At 42.1% G+C, this 21,622-nt stretch overlaps 1 protein-coding gene across 10 annotated transcripts in view; it reads right to left on the reverse strand.

Annotated features, from left to right (window-relative positions):
* The window catches only part of NRXN3 (neurexin 3), a 1,780,548-nt gene that overhangs the window by 61,048 nt on the left and 1,697,878 nt on the right, over window positions 1-21,622 (reverse strand). The gene's annotated exons all lie outside the window — the stretch shown is intronic.

Raw genomic sequence — 21,622 nt, forward strand, 5'->3', positions numbered from 1 at the left:
AGGTAGTTTGTTTTTGTGTGTCACTGTCACAGTAATAGAGAATGCTTGAGAGAATGCTTCATTTTAATGGTCTCTGCAGATATGCCCCAATGCCAGGCATCTGCTGCCAAGCATATAAGGGACTGTGGCTATTGACAGGGAGATGGGCCCTTGCTCCATGGCTGGTGAGAAGACTTTTCTGTAGTGGACACCAGTTATATCCCCAATCCATACTATGAAAAGATACGTAAATATACAGATGGCACGCAAAACCCAAATCCATAGCCTACTAGGAGGCCTGGTGACACCATGATATAGCACCAGGCTATAAATAATGAGAAAGGACCCGGTGCTCTGTTCCCATAAAGATTACAGCTTTAAGAACCTCGTGGGGCTGCTCTGAGTCAAGGTCGACTTGTCAACGGGGCAGCATCTAACAGCAACATGCCTACACGATGTCCACAGTAGAGGTGCGGCTCACTACTGACCCAGACTCCACATCCAAATGGAAGATGAAATTACTAAATGGCTTCCTTGCCTAGTGAGCAGTTGCTATTAGCCAAGTTTTATGCTAGATCTGTACCTATGCTTAGCTATAATTATTATTCATTTATTAGAAACATTCGCATCATCATCCTTTAGGCATGGATTATTATAATTAATGAGACGTGAAACACAAAGAGTGTAAGCAACTTTCTGAAGGACGCACAGCTCGTCAGTAACATGGAAAGGATTCCAGTAGATTTAAAGACCAGTCTATATTCGTGGCCCCCTAACTGACTTGGATAGACCTACTTTTACATGATAATTCTATGCTTAGTATTTTCAGAGCACATCTTTTGAAAATAGAAATGCTAGGTATATAATTCCTGAATTCAGTGAAGGACGAGAGGAAACGCACATGAGGTCATTGATTTCACTTCATTGACACTGGCACAGAGGTGTCTTCCACGTTGATCTTCTACGTTTAACAGGGAGATACTAGATCCCCTTCTCCTGCTTCTAATTAGTAGAAAAGGGAAGTTTCCAGCATACTTTTTAGAATCTTAGACGCCATTGTGTGTTTCCAGAAAGGGAAGCTGGCTGTCGCATCCCAAAGCACTGTGGTTGGTGTTAGAGGACTGGTGTACAAGCTTCCTTGGTATTTCCTGCTGTGCCCGATGCAGGTTCGATTCCAGCTACTCGGGGAAGGGAGGAGGTAAAGGAGCTGAGAACCAGCGATGAAAGAAATTATCAGGGGAAAACTAATCTGAAGCCCCGTCATCATTATGGGCACTGCCATCACGAGGTAGTAAATCAGGTTTTGCTGATGGTGGGTGATCTTCAAAATTATAATAATTGGCGGCCCTCCAAAAGATGAGGTGCCCTAAATGATGTATGCATATACCTGTGATACTAAAATTTCATGAGGGAGAAATATGCCCCCCAAAATCCTCTGCTTCACCAGTTGACCTTGAATCTACATGACTCCCAGTGACCCCATTTGTGTCAGGCTAGAACTTTGCCCCAAAGATTTGAAATGGCAGGGTGTTTACCTCTCCCCACCCCCAGGCAGAGCGTCAAGTCTTTCTTCTGAGACCCCCCTGAGTAGATTCGAACTGTCCATGTTTCAGTTAGCAGGTAAGCGCATTTGCCCACCCTGGGACTCCAACAAACTCCTTAGGAAGGGCCGTCATGAAAAGCAGGCCTAGGACTTGGTTCTACATTGGACTCAGTCAGGAGTGGATGCTTGGTGCTGTGGCTCTAAGGATGTTGCAGCGGGAACCATGTGGGGACCATGTGGCCCTTCGTGGTGAGTGAAATCTGGTGACTTAATGACAAGCTTACGAGCTTGTCTCCAGAATCAAAGGCCAGAGAATACAATTTAAAAAGACCACGAAGGAGCAACAACAACAACAAAGCTAACAAAACAAAAACCAAAACTCATTGCTGTCAAGTCGATTCTAACCTGAAAGAACTGCCCAATAGGATTCCCACAGCTGTTGTAACCTTTACAGAATAGACTGTTGCGTGTTTTACCACGGAGCGCCTGGGGGGCTTGAATGACCAACTTTTGGTTAGCCGCCTCTCACTTAGCTGCGTGACTGCCAGGGCTTTGTGGTCACGGAGCAGATGCATGAAAATAGTATGCAACTCTCCACTAGATACCAAGAACACACTAATATCATTATTTTTATTAATATTATTATTAATGCAATGTGTATTTTAGCTCTAAAACAGATATCTTATTTTTTATGGCACAAAAGAAATTACAGGGTAAATTTTAGTTTAGGGGTTTTTGTTGTTGTTTTTCAGGGAAAATACTACTAGGTTTGAGGTCAAAAGGCTATTTACTATTTTCCTCTCACCTTCTTTATATCTCATCTAATACAACATGATTCTCTGCCACATAGTTTAGGTGATACCTCCTGACTTTACCCCTCTGTTCTTACCCCATCCCCACCCCTGCCCTCTCCACTTCCATCCCAGCAGTGGGTCCCTACGATGATGTTGCTCTTCCATTCTCTGGCTCCCTTCCTTCATGTATAAGGCGACTTATGCTACACTTGTTAGACTTTTGGCTTCTTGGGTCTTCTATACAAAAGTGCTCCTTAGGCAGCGGGTGCCCATTTTGCAAGTAGCTCTTATGGGTGGTGGCTACATGCAAAGCAGGCTGGATGGAAGAAGTTGGCTGGGTGTGGGAAACCCAAGAGGAGGTCTTCCTCTGGGGAGAGTGGAGCTTCAACCTCCACCTCCTTCTTATATACTCAGGTCACTGGATGGAGAGTTATTTAGTTTGGGGAAGCCCACATCTTTTCAGCTCCAAATTGGGATTAATTGGACCTTTGCCATTGGCTGGTCATGTGATTTAAGTCTGATGTTGAACATGAAACTTTGTACCTGCCACATGGTAGCTGCTTAATAAATCCCACCTTCAGCATGCACATAAGTGAACAAGCCTAGCCACTTTCGCCTGATAAACTAAAACCAAACTCACTGCCATCTAGTCGATTCCAAAGGATCACTCCTAGTGCCCTTTGGGACAGAGTAGAATTGCCCTTGGGGGTTTTCAAGACTATAAATCTTTAAGGGAGTAGGGAGCCTCGTCTTTCTCCCATTTAGCCTGATAGCAACTCCAACTTTGGATATGTTTGCTATCTGTCTATGTAACCTCTCTTTAATGATACCCCCCTCTAGCATTGCTCTTCCTTGCTCACAGTTCACGGCCTCCATTTCTTTGATACAAACATCATTTCTAGTCACAATTGCCTTGAAAAATTCTGTAAGAACAATATATTCAAGGAGATGTCAATGGAAAGTGCTCTGTTTTTCCAAGACACCTGAGCTCCTCTTCTTCTGGGTCTTATAGCTCCATCTCACCATACAGAGACAGAAGCCGGTGAGACTCCCAAAGCAATGGGTAGTATGCCAACTCCCGCACTGGCCAGAACAGTAGCTGGTTATCCTAGAAGACCGAGCACTGACACTGGCCACGTTTGCCAAAAATCACACCCACTGTTCACAACTACTCTTAATTTCTTAGAAAGAAGAACATCTAATGCTCTTGGGAATAAATGAGGATCACACCTATCTAGAACCTTGCCTACTAAAAACGTTTGCTTTTACTAAACACTTTCCATTTCAAGTTTTTATTAAAAATTGTATATAATGTGATTTCATGCTCTGTGGTAAACAGTTAACATCCATAAAACTTTTAATATAATCATAAAAAAAAAAAACATTTGTAGGAGCACCTGGTATTTTTACCTGCCTCACAATGCATGCTTCTTGAGATGACGATATGGCTTTAGAAATCCCTTCTATTTATGGTTTTGTTGGGGATACTAATCAAGGTATCCTCAATGTCAGTTCTTTCATATTTTTTTTCATAGTAATTATCTAAAGTTCTCATAATTCCCAATGACTGGGGTATCTCACTCTCTCCTTGCCATCCAGTGGATTCTGATTCATAGAGCTCCTATAAGACAGATTAAAACTATCCCCTGTGGGTTTCTGAAACGATATATTTTCACTGAAGCAGAGAGCCTCATCTTTCTCCTTTAGAACAGCTGGTGGTTTTGAACTGCTGACCTTCTGGTTAGCAGTCCAACGTATAACCCACTATGTCACCAGGGCTCCTACTGGGCTCTACGTGTTTATATATTGTAGTTCTTGTCTGTTAATATCAACATTGTCCAAAGTTCATTTGTAATAGATGGAAATATATCCTTCAAAAATATGTTCTATAAATACTGAGTCCTCTGTGTATGAAATCCTATTTTGAATGGTTTTCTTCGTTATGTCAGTGAGGCCAAATAACTATAGAAATATTTTTAAAGCAGATTAGGCCAATAAACAAGCAAGCAGAAAAAGGGGGAGATAGTTGCTACGCCACATGAAGATAGCAAAAGGCCAAAGGCACAGAAGTCAAAAGAAGCCAGGTCTTTTCTCTGAGTTGAGAGAGAGAAGAATGCCCCTAGAACCAGTGCCCCAAATTTGAACTTTTAGCCTCTAATGCTACGAGATAGTACATGTCTGTTTGTTAAACTCATGGCATTGTCGGCATATGATGGGGTTTCATAAAATCTGTGGGAAAAAATTCTTTAGTTTTAAATCCAATTATTTCACTAATGTTTTGGAGTCTGTGGCAGAGCTAATCAACTAAAGACATCATGCAAGAAGAAAATGAAAGGCATATGAGAATTCATAAGCCAGATAATTTTGATAGCGGTGACGAGCGGGGCTGCTGGGCCCACCATCTGTGGTCTCGAAGAGCCATGGCTTCAGGTGTTTTGTTCATCCCTTCCTTTCTTCAATACTTCAGAACATACTCACTAAGCAATTACATGTCAATCAAGCTTCTACTAGTTACTAGAGATACAGCGGTAGTGAGACATGGTTTCTCTGCTTCTAGGAACTCACCAATTCTGGGGAGAGCCAAGCAAACAGGCGAACTTGTCATAGTACGCTCAATGCTCTGACAAGAGGGAGCAAGCAGCATAGAAAGAGAGCTCGTTTCCAAGGAAAGCGGTGGTGGAAACGGAGCCCTAAAGGACACATAGCAGTGAAGTCGCAGAAATCAAGGGCTGGGGGTGGGGAAAGGAAAGCAGCAATGACAAAGTTTCCGAAGTTTGAATTTTGAATCCCTACGAGCAGCACAGGAGGACAGCAGACAAGACGTGGCTGCTTCTTGTGTTACCGTGTTGTTCTTGCACACTGGGGTCATGGGAACGAGTTGAAATCCCGACCTCCCAGATGATCAGACTTCCCACCTCCACCCCTCTACATGTCACCATGTCACCGTCATATTCCATCAGTAGCCAATACACATTGACCCTGGTCGCAACCTTAGGCCTGTCTGTGCCATCTCCATCGTCCAAAATAAACAGCTGCCCTTGCCTTCTTGAGAAAAGGAAGAGACCGTGTCCCTCGGTGTTTGCTAAGTTAAAAATAACCATTCATTCCACTCTATTTTAAAATATGTATTTCATAGTTTAACCCATAAGTTCAAGGATGCATAAATTTAAAGACAGGTATTATAATAATTTTCAGTAAACTATCCTACTGGCAAGAACCTGCTTTATTCTTTTCCTAAGAAAAATATTTCATTGCATTTATATTCTTTTCTTTTTCCCCTCGAGCAATGTATATTGAAATTACCTCAGAATAAAACTGGGACAAAGAAAAACTCGAAACTGCACACCCGAGTGGGCATATTTACATGATGTAGCCTACCTAATGTGGGTCGTTGTCAGGTGCCACTGAGTGGGTTCCCTATGTTCAACAGAGCTAAGCACTGCTCGGTCCTGCAAAATCTTCACAAGTCTTATGTGGCAGCCACTGTGTTGACCCATCTTTCCAAAGGCTTTCCTCTTTTCCTTTGCCCCTCTGGTTTACCAAGCATGATGCTGTTTTCCGAGGACAGCCCACTCCTGAAATCATGCCCAACATACATGAGTACTTGTGTCTAAAGAGCATTCTGGCTGTACTTCTACCAAGACAGATTGGTTGGTTCTTTTGGCAGTCCCTGGTACTTTCAATATTCTTTGCCAGCACTATCATTCAAATGTCTAGATTCTTCTTTGGCCTTCCTTATTCCATGTCCAACTTTCACATGCATATGAGGCAATTGAAAATACCCTGGCTTGAATTACATATGCCTTAGTCCTCAAAGTAACATGGTGTTTATCAGAACTTTAAAGAGATCTTGGGCAGCAGATTCAACCAACGTGATACGCTTTTGATCTCTTGACTGTTGCTTCTGTGAGCATCGATGATGGATCTAAGCAAGAAAGAATCCTTGACCACTTCAGGCATTTCTCTGCTGATCATGAGGCTACCTACTGGGAGAGAGGATTTTGGTTTTCTTCACATTGAGTTGCCATCCTTGACCTTCGTCAGCAATTGCTCCAAGTTGTTCTGACTTTCTTCAAGCACAACTGTGTCATCATCCTCTTCCTATAAGCCAGCTTCCCTAATTATTGTCACAGCATACACAGTGAGCCAGTACATTAAGAGGATATGTATCACCCTATCACAGTCAGCCCTGTATTGCAAGATCGAGCTGGAAATATTCTCTCTGTTGATAAACGCAGTGTCCCTCTCTTAATGGTGCCATGCACAGGATAGTAGACGATAGGATTTTCTGATTCAGCGTGGCCCAGAGCCATCCATTTCAACTTCCTAATGCCTATCTTTATGAATTCCAATTCATATTTGACAACTTCCAATTTTCTTAGATTCTTAATTGGTACATTCCAAGCAGTTTGAGTAGATGTCGGCCGCTGTCTCTTCCCTTGTAAGCCACACTCCATCCACAGATGAAGGTCTTGCAGGCTTTACTCGGTCCGTGTCCCTAGGCTGACTTTACTTGGGGAAGGCAGCTCTTCCTCAGCCATACGTTGAATGCTTTCTGCGTGGAGAGCCTCACCTTCTGGCACTATCACTGACAATACTGTTTCCATTCATTGGGTCTTCAGTATCTGGCAAGGTTTCCATGAGATGTATAAGATTTTCAGAAGCCAGTTACACCAAAGTGAATGCTGATTCTTCATTGTCTGTTTTTAGTCTGGAAGCTCCGCTGAAACGTGTGTTCTCTGGGTGACCCTGCTGACATTGAAAATGTCGGTGACAGAACTTCCAGCACCGCAGCAACACACAAGCCACCAGAGTATGACAAACTGGCAGGCAAGTGGTGGACATATGTTTACGTTACCCATTTATGTAGGTGTCTATATACACATTATACATGATATATGCACTATAGGCATATTTCCTTTTATTTTTTTGCAGCGGGGGTTCTCATTTTTCATCCATGAATTATTGCTTCTATAATCAACTGCTCCTAATAATTTATACTGAAGGGATCTTCCCATCTCAACACAGTGATGAATCCATTTTATTCTTCATTTCTGCCCAATCCTGGCACTGTGAGAAGCATCTACTTCCAAGTTCAGCACCGCTCAAGCCAGGTTTTCCCTCTCTCCGCCTTATTGCCCCAATGGCTATTTATGATTTCAAATTTCAGCCTTTAGCCCCTTATCTTTGATTGAAAATAGGCTAATCAGTTTTCAGATCATCATTTTTCTCCATCCTTGCTCCTTGGAACCACAGTTATATGAACGAGATTAAGCACAAGATAAAATAAGTCCTGCCACAGAACACCTTTATGAAATTATAAATAACACACCCAAGAATGATGAGCTCCTTTCTTCCAGTGAAAAAGGAAAAGAGAAAGGCCCATAAATATTCTGAAGTCCCACAGAAAACAGTCGTACATCTTTACAGCTGCTTCATGCTAAAAAGAATTAAATTTCTTCAAATGCATGGTGTTTTCATCCCTCCTCTGTACTTTCACTCTCAGAGTGACACTGAGATTTAAATACTTCATGGGCGGGAGATTCCACATCAGCTTTATTACAAATGTTTAGTCTTCCTTTAAATAAAGACTATCTGAAGTATTGCAAATAATATAACTCACTGGCTCTAGCTAAGCTTACAACCCTTAATGGGATTTGAAAAGTTGGACCATCTCATTACAAAATTAACTCCTAAGATTTTCTTGACAAAATTGTTGCCTGTTTATAATCCTACACATTCATGTACTAACAACGAGATGGTTTTCAGACTTTCTGGAGCTTGCAGAAGCTTCCTAAAATCCATTCTATCTCCCACCTCTGTCTGCCCTACCACTAGACCCACCTCAAGTCCAGTGAAGAAATAGCGTGAGAATAACATCAGCTTGTATGACAGCGAGGTCCCTATGTTTGTTTTTGCTATAAGTCGTCCTTGGTCAGTCATCTCCAGAAGAAAAACTGGCACGTTGTTGACAAACTGAACCCTAAACATTATTAACGTGTCACATTCAACTGAGAAAGAAAGGGGCATATCACGATGTCGGTGTTGACCAATTAAACTGAAGATACAATATTCTACTTCTGCATGCTGTCTTAGGTTACTCTTGCGTCCCACTTCTATGTACCTGGACTTCTCATTATTAGTATAATACCTGGTGAATTTAAAGACGCTGTTCTAGGGTTCTTGTACTTGGAAATTCCCAAGGTATTGCTTCCTTTTCTTCTATCTCCTCCTGGAGATGATCACTTGTAGGTAAGCTATGACTGCCTATGAGTACATATCTCACTGGGCTTGTAGAGCTCACTCTCCATGATAGGAGGATGCCTTACAGAGTTACCAAGGACAAAAGAGATTGCATTCCGAATAAGAAAATTAGTTAATTGGACCAGTTAGTTTTCTAAAAAAAATAAGAAAAAATAAGAGAATGCATGTTTCCATTCAACAATTAGTTCTTTCAACATATGTTTATTAACTGTCTACAAAGTGTCAGTCATTGAGGTGCAGTTCAGACAGAGAAAAGACAAAGTCTCCCTCCTCACAAACTTGCTAGACTACTGGGATTTGATTAAGTAAAGCCAGAAAGCATTGCTTAGTTGCTAACGTATTAGCTACAACATTATAAAAACTAATATCAGGTTCATAAGAGGTCACCACTGCATTTAAAAATGATTAACCACTCTTAGTAAAGGTACAGTAACCAGGCATCCAATCCAATGGTACGACCCACATCACGTCAAATTATGCCCACATGCATCAGTGTCCCCACTGTTCTCCCATATTGGCACATCCTGCCAATCAAAAAGTATTACTTCACAAGCATAGAAACCTTTAGTAAAAACACAGATATGAAAATGTGAAGCCATTGTTTCCCTCGTTCTCTTGCTGGGAGTCCGTGCACATCGTTAGATGTGTGTCTACCTCCCCGAGGCTTCCCGGAAGGACTCAGTGCTTTGATTCACACCGTGTCAAAGGGACAGGTTTGACATCCTCCAGGGACTCCTGCTGTGTTCCTTTCAATTAAGGAACCAAAAGAAACCTGACTGGAAGATCACGGCTGTGGACTGGACAGGGTAAGGTTCCCCACTGTAATTACTTCACTGAAGAGTCAACAGGTACGTTTTCACGATGGAAACAAAAAATCCTTTGGTGCATCTTCCTTGGTCTTTTCTCACCAATGTCATTTTCTATTTTCTTAAAACTCTTTATACTAGCCTGTGTGCTTCAAGAAAATCTATCAAGATTATTCCACTTGGAATCTCAAAAACCAGTGGCCATAACAGCCTCAGCTGACTACCTTGAATTTGAAGGGCCCAGCAAAGCCCCACAGAAGTCACCATTTTGGTCAGCCCTTTAGGAGACGAACACCAAGGATATCACTGAGAGAACTTGTCTACAGTCATGTACTGATGGTAGAGACCAGCTTACATACCTTTTTGTTTGGAATAAATCTGTGAATGGACGCACTGGAACTGTACTAGGGGTATTTTTTTTTTATTTACCCTGGCACTAGAGCCAGGTAAAGAACAAGATGGTTTATAATCACTTTGGCTAGTGAATTAACCTTGAGGGAAGCACTTCTGCAGGCTCAAGATTTAATTAACAGTACTTAGTCAAATTGTGTGCCAAGGATTGGAGGCCTTTTTTTTTCTATCCTTGAGCTCTTTGGGGATTATATAAATAAATGGGTCACAGCATCTTTCCCCCCCCCCCCCGCTTTATTTATTTCCACTTTTAAGATTTCCTTCCGTCTGCTCAGAAAGGGTGGTATGGATCAAGAGAGAAGGGTGGGGGAGTGAGTGGGTGGAAGGGGGATTAATCTATCTGTTGTTCAAGGCAGCCTGACAGAGGGAAGAGGGGTATTGAACCAGGGAAGATTAACCAAACTTCAATGTACCTCCCCAAAAGCAGGAGGAATGTAAGGCTACGTGGTGTTCCACTGATAAGCAAATCCCTCTAAATCCTTTCAATTTATTTCTTGGCTTGGAGAAATTACATATTATTTAGGAGGCAAAGAAAAGAAGAAGAAGAGGAAAAGAAAAAACCATCCACCCAACCACACACCATGTCTAGGAATCTAGATTGAATGCCTATTGATTATATATATACATGTCAAGGTTTGGATGTGATGGCTCATTTTCTTATAAATTCAGTTGTCTCTACGATTGTTAATCAGAAAGGCTTGTCTGTACCTCAAATGTTTTTAGTTGTTACTATAAGACTAGTTGGAAGAAATTAGGGCCTATCTATTATAAGGAAAAGAGCAGTGGTAACAGTAAATGTTGAACTGCTCACCTCAAGGTCGGCAGTTCAAACCCATCCCACACTCCACAAGAGAAAGCTGAGGTTATATGTTCTCATTAAAAAATTATAGCCTCATAAATATTATAAATGGTGGTTAAAAGTCAAAACCACGTAGATAGCAGTGGATTTTTCCTCTTATTATTATTATAAGCAAATGCCAAAAAATCTAACACTCCAAGAAAAGTCTCAGTCTTTCTTTTTCTCTTTCCTTCTTCTTTGCTACAAGCTCCCTCCACCCTGTCTTGCTTTCTGTTTGAGTTGTGATTTCCCTTCTAAGTGAGTTTGACCACTGTGCTTACGAAAAGGGCAGTCACCTAAGTCCCCATATTAGTGTGCAACAATGATGTAGACACCAGTCAATGGGTTCTATATTTATGAGCTAGAGTCTCCATGATGGAGCTGTGGTTGTAGTTTGGGGTTGTCATTGTGGCCCAGTCAGCCCTTGCCACATCTGGAATCCATGCACACTAGAACAATGCCTGTCCCAGTCCTGAGATATCCCTGCGGTTGGGTGAAGATTACATTTTTATGATTCATAGAGCTGTCGTGAGCAGCCTTGTGTAGAAGTTAGGCTCTTCTTGCCAGTTCATCATAGACGAGAAGTCCCACTGAAGTGTATTTAGCATCATAGCAATGTCCAAGACCCCTCACAGGTGGTTGTGTTTGAAGAGCACCGGCTGGGAATTGAACATCAAGTCCCACAAGGCAGGTGAGGATTTGAGCACTGAGTTGGTATCATTCCATGTTTTCCTTGTTTTTACAATTTAGGAAGAAAGAATGGATTGGGGGGGGAATAGAAAAATGCAATCATATTTCCCCAAAGCATGGTCTTTCTCTTTGTGCTCTATCTAGGTTCCTAACCTCACGATCCAACTCAGGCAAACCAACAACAACAAAAACCTCCTGGGTAGGTTGAAAGAGTAGCTTAGAAGGTCTTAAAATGATCAGTTTATATTCTCACTCCTGTGCCTGTGAATGTGGTCCTGGTTGAGGAAATCGGGTCTCTCTTTGAATAGGATCGGCTCATCCATACCAGACCATCCTGGGCCTACTTCAAATCCCTTGTAAGTGCTACTTCATAAAAGGAGAGAACAGACAGAGTCACACAGGAGGAAGTCCATACATGTGACGGTCACAGTTGAAAGTCAGGCCAAGGACATCAAGAAGTACCCAGGGCTATTAGGAGCTAGAAGAAACAGGAAGAACCTTCTGCTGGAGGAAGGGGGTTCAGGGGGAGAGGGAGAGAAGAAGAGAAGAGAAGAAAGGGAAGGAGGAAGAGGGAGAGAAGAGAGGAGAGGAGAGAAGAGAGATAGGCTCTGCCAACACAATGAAAATGCCCAGCCTCCAAAAGTGTTAGAAAATGAATTTCTGTCATTTACATACAGTCACTTAGTGGTATTCCATTACAACAAAATTGTGTTATGGTGTTTTGTTAGGGGCACTACGTTACCCACCAACTTTACAGGGGGAAAGACTCAGGGAACGGATTCAATTAAAGCTGTTTAATTCATATCATAAAATTCTACATTAGAGAAAGTCTTCAGGTTGTTGAAGGAGAAATCTAGGAAACCAGACAGACCCACTCTCCCTCAATAAAACCCTCTTTTTCCGGGCACTTAATGGAATTATCCCACCCTAGGTAGCAATTCAAAGTGATTTAGGAAGTGAACACAACCGATTATGCCCAAAGTGTAAGACTTTTCTCATCTTTAATGACTGGCAATGAGACAAAGGGTGTTTCCCTATTCCAGCCCACAGCATCCATGCTCACGGTCAAAACTTGGGTTGGAAACAGTAGATGAAACCACGGGTGTGTCTGGAAGTCACACACGCCTCATTCTGAGAAGGACCCTGTGCTTGGTAGAAGGATCTGCTGCCAGCATCTTGAAATGAACCTTGCTGGTGTAGATTACAATTTGGGCTGTTAACCACAAGGTCAATTTGAAACTGCTAGCCCCTCTGCAGAGAAAGATGAGGCTTTCCACCCCCCTAACAGTGTTCTGTCTCGGAATCCCATGGGGGCGTTTCTAGTCTGTCTTGCGTGGTTGGACCAAGTCCATGGACCTAAATTTGGTTTTGGATTTTAGCTACCATCATGGAGTTGAGAAGCACTCCATCTCTGAAGCCGTGTGTTGTCAGTGACGTGTGACGGGACAGTGGGGCATACGTGTGACCAGAGGAGGTCTCCGCAGTGTCCGCATCCACTACCATTCCGGGTCAACCCATTCATGTATAGCATTCTATCGACTTTTCAGTAGCATGGAATTCTAAGGGCCAATAGATGTGGGAGTAATATGAATCAAGCAGCTTGATTTGCACCTGTCTTCCAATTTTTCTCTCCAGGAGGTTCATCCTGTCTTCTAAACACAAGCGGCTAGGAGCAAATGCTCAGTTGAAAGCTGCTACTCTTTGCGTTTTCTGTGTGCCAGGGGCGTGTGACACCTGCAGGTGTGGATGTGAAGACACTGACAGTCACAGGAGGCCACATTGCCTGTTAGAACCAGCACTTACCTTCCTGCCAGCCGAAAGGCCACGATAGTCTAAGAAACTCAAACTATCCAGGAACCTGATTACATCCTTTGTCACTTCTCTCGTTCAGCCCATCATGTTTAATGACAGTGAGTCAGGGACTCATAGGGCAACCCATAGATCCGTTCATTTTCCAGCCCTATCTCATTATAACTTCAGGGAGTCAAAGTTAGCGAGTGTTGGTAGTGTGTCAAGAAACGAAACATCACGGGTTCAGTTAGTTGTGCGCAGTGTTTTCACTGTGTTGGTACGAACAAAGCACATAGGCATACATGAGGTACTGAATGCAAACTGGGTTATTTCAGTGACTGGATATATGGCTTATCTGTGCTTATATATGCATTTTAAGCCGGCATTGCACAGCATAAAGATGAATGGAAATATCCATGCTAATAATTGGGATTTTTTTTCCCTTTACTTACAATGCCTTAGAAGAGTGTCAAAGAACAAACCAAACACACCAGGACAAGTTAAAAGATAGCCATGGGAAAAACGGAAAACTTCATGGTGTTAATAGCTGTGATGACATTGTCTCTGTTTTTTGAATTCATCGTTAATTTTGTTTTGTGCTTGTTCATGAGAACAGCTCCACAAAATGCTTTGGAACAAGCTCTAAGAGTCGGGGATTGTTTTCACACATTCAAATTATGATAACTAGCTTACAGTTCTGAAATTGGGAGCTGTTCTCCTAGTCTTGACTAGATGTGGGTTTGACTGGCTCTCCTGCCTTGGAGATGCGTCGGGGCAAGTGGTGCCGGCAATTCCTACACAAGCTCATCTCTCTCTCAAGCCAGGGCACACCCAGACCCTGCACACCCCTCCGACAGCTCTTTCCTAACGCAGCAGATAATACCCCAAAAGAAATCCATTCCATCATTTCTCCTCACTTCTTTCCAATTCTGAGACAGATTTCAATACAGACACATTTGAAAAGTCACCAAGTCAATTTTGACTCATTGCCATGCCTGTATTTCAGAGCACTTCACATTGAAAGCCACTGGGTTTCAATGTCTGTGACCATTTGGAAGCTCAACACCATGTCTTCCATTCAAGGCTCTCTGAGCAGACTTGAACTTCCAACTGTCTGGTTAGTAACTGAGCACACTAGCTTTTGCCAATGGTATCACTCAGGAACTCCAAAAAAAAAAGAAAAGAAAAAGAAAAAAAGGAGGAGGAAGAGGAGGACAAGGGGGAGGAGAAAGAATGGGGAAGAAAGGGGGAAGAAGGAGAAGAGGTGAAAAATTTATCATTAGAAAATATGTCGATAATTGTGCTAGATGACAAGACTAGATTTGAGACCTGCTCTGAGAGCTACAAGAGACTGTTGCCATTGACTTCGATACAAAGTTCCTTCGGAAAACTTTGAGACTAAGTGATCTTGGGAAACCTGATGCTCTTCCAAACCAGCCCTCAGAAAAGGAAAGTCAACGAGAGTCTCTGCTGAGTCTGTGGCAACTTTGTGTCCTTGAATATTTTAATATACTTTGCCTCTTTGAAAAAAAAATCACTCTATTAAGAGCTACTACTTTTCCTCCTACACTTCTAAGGAGTGAAGAAAAAGGCGTTTTGTTTGTATTTTTTATTGATCTAATCACTCTGAGCAAACAATAAACAACTAAATACTGCAGACTAGCTTTAATGACAATCTTGTAGAGATCAAGATCTCTAAGCAACACAGCCTCTCACTCTAGGTGATTGGAAATAAACAGAAATCAATAAAAGAGGATTACAGGGCAATCAACAAGAGAAGTCACATTCATAATTGAAGAAGCTGCTTTTCATGTACGCCTTACTGAAGAAGGCACCCAGGTCCTATTCTATTTTTACAGCATTGCAGATTTCCTCCCAGCATGTCCTCTCTTTTTTTTTTCTCCTTGACTTTGCTGAGAAGGAGCCTAATGTAGACCCAGAAGGGCAAAGGACAAAGAAAGTGCACACAGTACTAGAGCAGGCGGGGTTCACCATCTCTCTCTAGTCCCAGGTCTGCATGTTCAGCAAAAGGTCAGGGGAGCCAGAGGGCATGCCTTAACACCAGTGGAACATGGCCATTGCCTTCAAAGTCCCTATAGTGTAAGGAGAAACGGTTCCTAGCCCTGTCACTACTCATCCCCCCACTTTCTCTTGCCTTGGGCTGCGACCAGGCTAGTCAACTCTCCTTTGCCACTAGAGATGACCAGGTGTCCCTGATCTGGACAAAGAGATAACTAAGAACGTGGACCCGAGGCTGATGAAAGAGGAAGACTTGGCTGGGACATAGGCACTCCCTTTTATCTCCGGTTGTGAAGGTATGTTTAAAGCTGCAGCAGCCATCTGGTGATCAAGAGGTTGTAAGCATGAGAGAAAGGCAGAGAAAGAAGTGAGAAGCTGACTGACACAGTCAAGCTGCTGAATCAAAACAAGTTCCTTTCTGTCGTTCAGACTCCAGCGTCCTTATTGAAAGGACACATGCCATCTTCAGTCACTCGAGGTCAAGTTTCTGTAACCGTCACTGAGGAACAATACGAGAGGGACCAGACATCCCTACATCCCAAGCTACCTATGACCTATCTGTCTCTCTCTCGATGGCATCCTTACTCCCTAGGAACCAACTCAACCCCGAGTCATCGAATTTCTGTCCTCCTTACTGTCAAACTCCCAGCACCAAATCCTGCAAAATGTTTCACTAAAATGTAGTTCTTCTCCCCCCCGCACTATTGTCCCAATGGTTTGCCCTGATTAATTCAGATATTTTCCTACCAGTCTTGCTGTCACTGATCTCGCTCATTTCAGTGAACCTTGGAATGTATTTCTAGAATACAGATATGACTTTCAACATGCCATTCTCCTGATCCAAGTTGATCTGATTGCTTATCAAATAAAATCCAACTTTATTCATTCATTCATTCATCTGCCTATCTATGCTTTCCTCCTTCCCTTTACTCATTCACTCTATATTTATCCATTTATATTCAATATCCTCCACCTTATATAATATGAAAATGCTATCCTCTTCTCAGGAGCCCTGGTGGTGTGGGTGGTTAGGTGTTGGCCGGCTAACTGCAAGATCAGTAGTTCAAATCAACCAGCAGCTCTGCAGGAGGGAGAAGAGGCTTTCTACTCCTGTAAAGAGTTACAGTCTAGGAAACCTATAGGGCAACCATGAGTTAGAATCAACTTGATGGCAGTCAGTTTGATTTTTGGAGGTATCCTTCGCTTACCATTTCCTCCTGCACAGAGCTCTGCATTCTGATAAAAGCTTACTACACGCTGCCCAGGCCTGATGAGTTCCTCACCCTACATTTTGACTAATTCTACTATGCACACAGTCTGTTTGTCCATCATCTCATTTATATCTGCTGGAACCTCAGACATCACTCGCCAGCCCAAATAGTTTTAATGCAATATTTTCCTGATGAAAATAACAATACTCCTTTTTACATGCCAACCTAATAAATGATTTTTATTATATTCAGACACAGTTATTTTCTCTTCTGTCCACTGCTAAGCTATGTAAGGGAGGGAAGGGAGGCTTGTCTAGAGGGTACTCTAATGCCAAGGGCAAAGGATAGCATTTGGGGCCAGGAAACATGAGCTTCACCCCTTTCTAATAATGGTGAGAGTCTAGAGCAGTGTGGGTCGTGACCCCTTTGGGGGTCAAATGACCCTTTCACGGGGGTCGCCCAATTCATCACAGTAGCAAAATTATAGTTATGAAGTAGCAGCAAAAATAATTTTAGGGTTGGGTGGTCACCACAACATGAGGAACTGCATTAAAAGGTCGCAGCATTAGGAAGGTTAAGAACTGCTGGTCTAGAGCAACCACAAACCCTCGACACCCCAGTTTACTCTTCTGTACATTTGAGACAATGTGATCTCTCTTCTGCTATTATTTTGTGGATTGAAATGAACACAGATGACTCCAGTTTCACTATTTATGATGTGATGGTAATATCACCACTTTTTTTTAATGATTGTTTTAACATCGTGCCTAGTACTGATACAGGGCTAGCCCCAAACAGAGATGCACAAAACTATGTAAAGGGACAACAGGAACTTAGGAAATTCCTATTAATCTGAACAGAATTGGTGAACTAGGATGATTTGTTGTTGTTTCTAAGAATGGAACTGATATGAATGGAGGAGAAGTACTTCCCCACTTTTTGGATGATTATTAATTCTCATCAAAGGGTGACAGGTACAGCAATACCTTGATAAGCTGTGTGTCAAAAATAGGGGCTTCTCTGGAAGAGAGCATTGGCTTTCAAGTTACAGAATGTCTCGTTGGGTCAGAATTGCCTTGCAATTCAAACCAAGCACAGCAATGCCCCAGTAGTTCCAGGTTTACCTCTCCAGTGACCCCGTGAGAGAAGCGTCCCGCAATCTGATACTGTACACATTCAAAAGCAAACCAAACTCATTGCCATCAAGTAATAGTTCTTACGAGAGCAGACTGCCACAGCCTTCTCCCATGGAATGATTGGTGGCCTGCAAACCTTTTACTTAGCAACCTCGTTCTTAACATGGGCTCCGTCCTTATATAAAGATCACAGTCTAGAGAATGCACAGGCAATTCTACTCTAATATGTGGGGTCATTATTAATTCCATAGCACCTAAGACTAATGACGGGTTTAAAGAGAGGTCAGCATCATAGAGCAATCTGGAAATTGGGGATGATTTAACAATAGTACAAGCCAGTCTTTTACAAGAAGTCCAAAAATTACCAAAAAGAGAGTTGGAGTTATGTTGCTTACTCCAAATAGACTTGACCTAGCAGAGCTCAGCGGGAATGGTTTTTTGACCACACCAGCCCTGCCCCACTTAAACCCTTAAATGGAATTCTTTATATAAAAGAAAGTAATAGCAAGTGCAATTGCTTTGAATAAATGCCCTTTAAAGTGACTTCAGCAATTATGCTGTTTGTAAGTACCTCTGAGCCCATTAAGATAAACATCTATCTTTGAATATTCACATCAATGCACTAGCTGTTCTTTCTTAGATAAATCTTGAACATTTTGCAGTTACTCAGTTTAGCATGCCTTGCTCTTCTCCCCCAATGCACACACTAATGCATATGGGGGGTAGCATTTAAATGGTATTAGTTGCAAAGCACACATTAATACATAAGGCAGTCTCCAGCCACCTTCCAATGCAGAATAAATATACTTTAGTTTTTAAATATCTACATCGGCTGTTTACCCAGAAACACATTGGATTGTACTTTATTTTCCCATATAAGTGATATCTTATTGAGAAAGGTAATAAATGCTTGCATTTAAAATACTTTTCATATGCTTCCAATTGTTTGGTACACAGAGGTCCAAATGGAATCTAATTCCCTGTTTATTCTTCTATGAAACAATATGGCTATCTCTCAGAGGAAGAGAGAGTATGTCTCTATACCTTTGTGTTAAGCTTGGAGTCCAACTTCCTTAATTTCTGCACTGAATTGGAAAAAAGGCTCAAGGAGTTCATAGCATTTATTCAGTAGTTTTTGAACTATTCCAAATCACTAGTTCCTTCCCCACTGAAGTGAAGTGCATATACACTTTATAATCTATAGGCTTAAATGCCACATGACTGTTACAATTATATTCTTGCTGTTATCCAGTTGATTCTGACTCATAGTGACCCTATAGGACAAAGTGGAAATGGCCCTATGGGTTTCTAAGACCACAGTTCTCTATGGGAGTAGAAATTCTCATCTTTCGCCTGTGGAGCAGCTGATGGTATTGAACTGCTGACCTTGTGGTTTGCAGCCCAATGCATAACCACTATACCAACAATGATATTAGTAGGAGTAATATGAGATTTACTAGTCAATAACTAACCATCAGTGCAGCCTGAAAACTGATTAATTATAAGCCATAGTGGCTATATTCCCAAAGATGGGCCCTAGATGTTTCTGTCATTCTAGGTCTAAATCCCCCTTATGAAGGGGACAGTAGTAAATTCTGCCAAGAAAGACATAGCTGGCCTGGGTATAGAGGGCAATGAGGACTTCAGGTAGTGGCTACTCACCAAGCTGTATTGAAATATATCAATAATATATGTAAACATTATTTAGCACATGATTTAAAGGAAGCTAAACACAATGCTGTCTGTGACGGGCTATCTACCCACAGGGAAGAAAGTCAAATCAATGTAATTTTATTCAAACTTACTCACCAACCTCTAAAGTTAGTGACGCAGAAATTGAAGAGTTCTACAAGCATCTTCAGCCTGAATTTAATGAAACTTGAAATCAAGATGCATTGATAATGATTGGTGATTGGAGAGCAAAAAATAGACATAGGAATGAACAGTGGTTGGAAAAATATGGCCTTTGTGATGTAAATGAAGTTGGAGTTCACGTGATAGAATTTTCCAAGAACAACATCTTCTTCATCAAAAATTACCCTTTCGACCAAAGAAAAGGTGACTGTCCATGTGGACTTCTCCAAATGGAGCACACAGATATCAAATTAACTACATGTGCTGGAACATATAGTAGAGAAGTGCAATATCAGGAGCTCCAATGAGGCAAAGAGTCAACTGTGGAATAGACCATCAATTGCTTATATATAAATTCAGGTTCTGAGCAAATAATTGGAGACCTTGGATAAAATTAATGAGAATACAGTATCAGGACTGGAGGAAGGCTTCTTAGCAACCTGAAATATGCATATGATACCACCTTGCTTGCTGAAAGTGAAGAAGACTTGAAGCACTTACTGATGAAGCTTGAGGATTGTTGTCTTAGGTATGGATTATAACTCAACATAAAGAAAATAAAAATCCTCACAAAGATTCCAATATGTAACATCATGATAGACTGAAAGAAGATAGAAGTTGTCAAGGATTTCATGTTGCTAGGACCCACAGTCGATGCGCCTAGAAGCAGCAGTCAAGAGATCAACAGAGACTAGATGAATCTGCTGCGGCCTCTTTAAAGTGTTGAAAAGCAGGATGTTATTGTGAGGACTAAGGTGCGCTAGACCCAGGCCGTGGTGTTTTCAACCGCCTCATAAGCATGTGAAAGTTGGACAATAAGGACGACAGAAAAAGAATTGAAGCCTTTGAATTATGGGACTGGCTGAGAATCTTGAAAGTACCGTGGACTGTGAAAAGAACCAACAAATCTGTCTTGGAAAAAGTATATTCATAACAGCAGAATTGTATTTGAATGGATATATTGGATCGTGTAATTTATGGCACACAAAAAACTCCGACAAACTCTTATAGGGGAAAAGGTGATTAAAGAAGGCATCCTGGGGCGTAGGGTGGAGAAGAGAGAGGATAAAGGGGAACCGATATCAAGGAGTTCAAGAAGAAAGAAAATCTTTTGAAACTGATTGTGGTAGCAGTTATAGAATACTGCTTGATGTGATTGAACTATGGAATGTTATGCTATCTGTAAGAGTTCCCAATAAAATGTTCAATTTTTTTTAAAAAAAGAAAAAAAGAATGTTCCTGAATTGGGATGCTTGCTCTCACATGCTTTGAATGTTATGTCAGGAGAGGAGAGTTCCTATGGAAAAGACACCCTGCTTGGTAAAGTGGAAGGGCAGTGTAAAAGAGGACGGTCCGCAATAAGACGGGCCTGACACCGTGGCTGCCGCGGTGGGATCAAACGTAAGCACAATTGTGGGGCTGCTGCAGGACTGGCAGCATTTGCTCCCAATGTGCAGAGAGTGGCTATAAATCTGAGCTACCTCCACATCCCGTTCCCACAACAACAGAGATGCCACATTCAACTTTTTGGGACAGATTCCTTTATACTGAGAAATTTCGGTTCAGAAACTTCAATGGGTATGTATATCCTACAGTGTCGCGGCTGATGTTTCTCACCAGCCATCCAGTCACTACTTCTTTTCTGAGCTCGTGATGGGGAGAGGGAGTGGCAGGGAGTTAGAGGTGAAGCCACCTCCGCCATGAAGAAGCTTATCGTTCAATATATGTGTGCAGGCTGCGTGTCACCAAATACGTGGCATGTCATGAAAGTAAGAGGGGAGTTCTAAGCCAAGTAACTTCTGACTCAGAATGCCTTTCAAGAATTTCTGGAGATGATGGTCTTTGGCTTTGACAGAATAATGTGATAGGGATAGGCAGAGATGGGAGCAGATGGCTCAGGCGCATGCAACGAGTAATGCATAGACGCAGGAAAGTCCAAAGGAGAGCATGAGAATAAGAGGCTCATGTGTTTTGGGTGCACAGGGCAGTATAGCGGCGGAGGAGAGTGGAATGAATAGTATGTTATGCTTGTGGTTAGCTGCCATCAAGTTGGCTTGGACTCACAGTGACCTTCTGTACACCAGCACGCAACACCACCTGGTCCTGCACCATCCTCACAATTGTTGAAACTACTGTGACAGTCTACCTTGTCCAGGGCCTTCCTCTGTTTCACTGCCCCTCCCCGCTTTACTAAGCATGATGTCCTCCAGGGACCGCTCTCTCCTGACCACCTATCCAAAGTATGCTAGACAAAGTCTCACCTTCCTTGCCTCTAAAGACCATTCG

The sequence above is a fragment of the Tenrec ecaudatus genome, chromosome 14 (genome assembly GCF_050624435.1).
Source record: "Tenrec ecaudatus isolate mTenEca1 chromosome 14, mTenEca1.hap1, whole genome shotgun sequence".
Classification (NCBI taxonomy): Eukaryota; Metazoa; Chordata; class Mammalia; order Afrosoricida; family Tenrecidae; genus Tenrec; species Tenrec ecaudatus.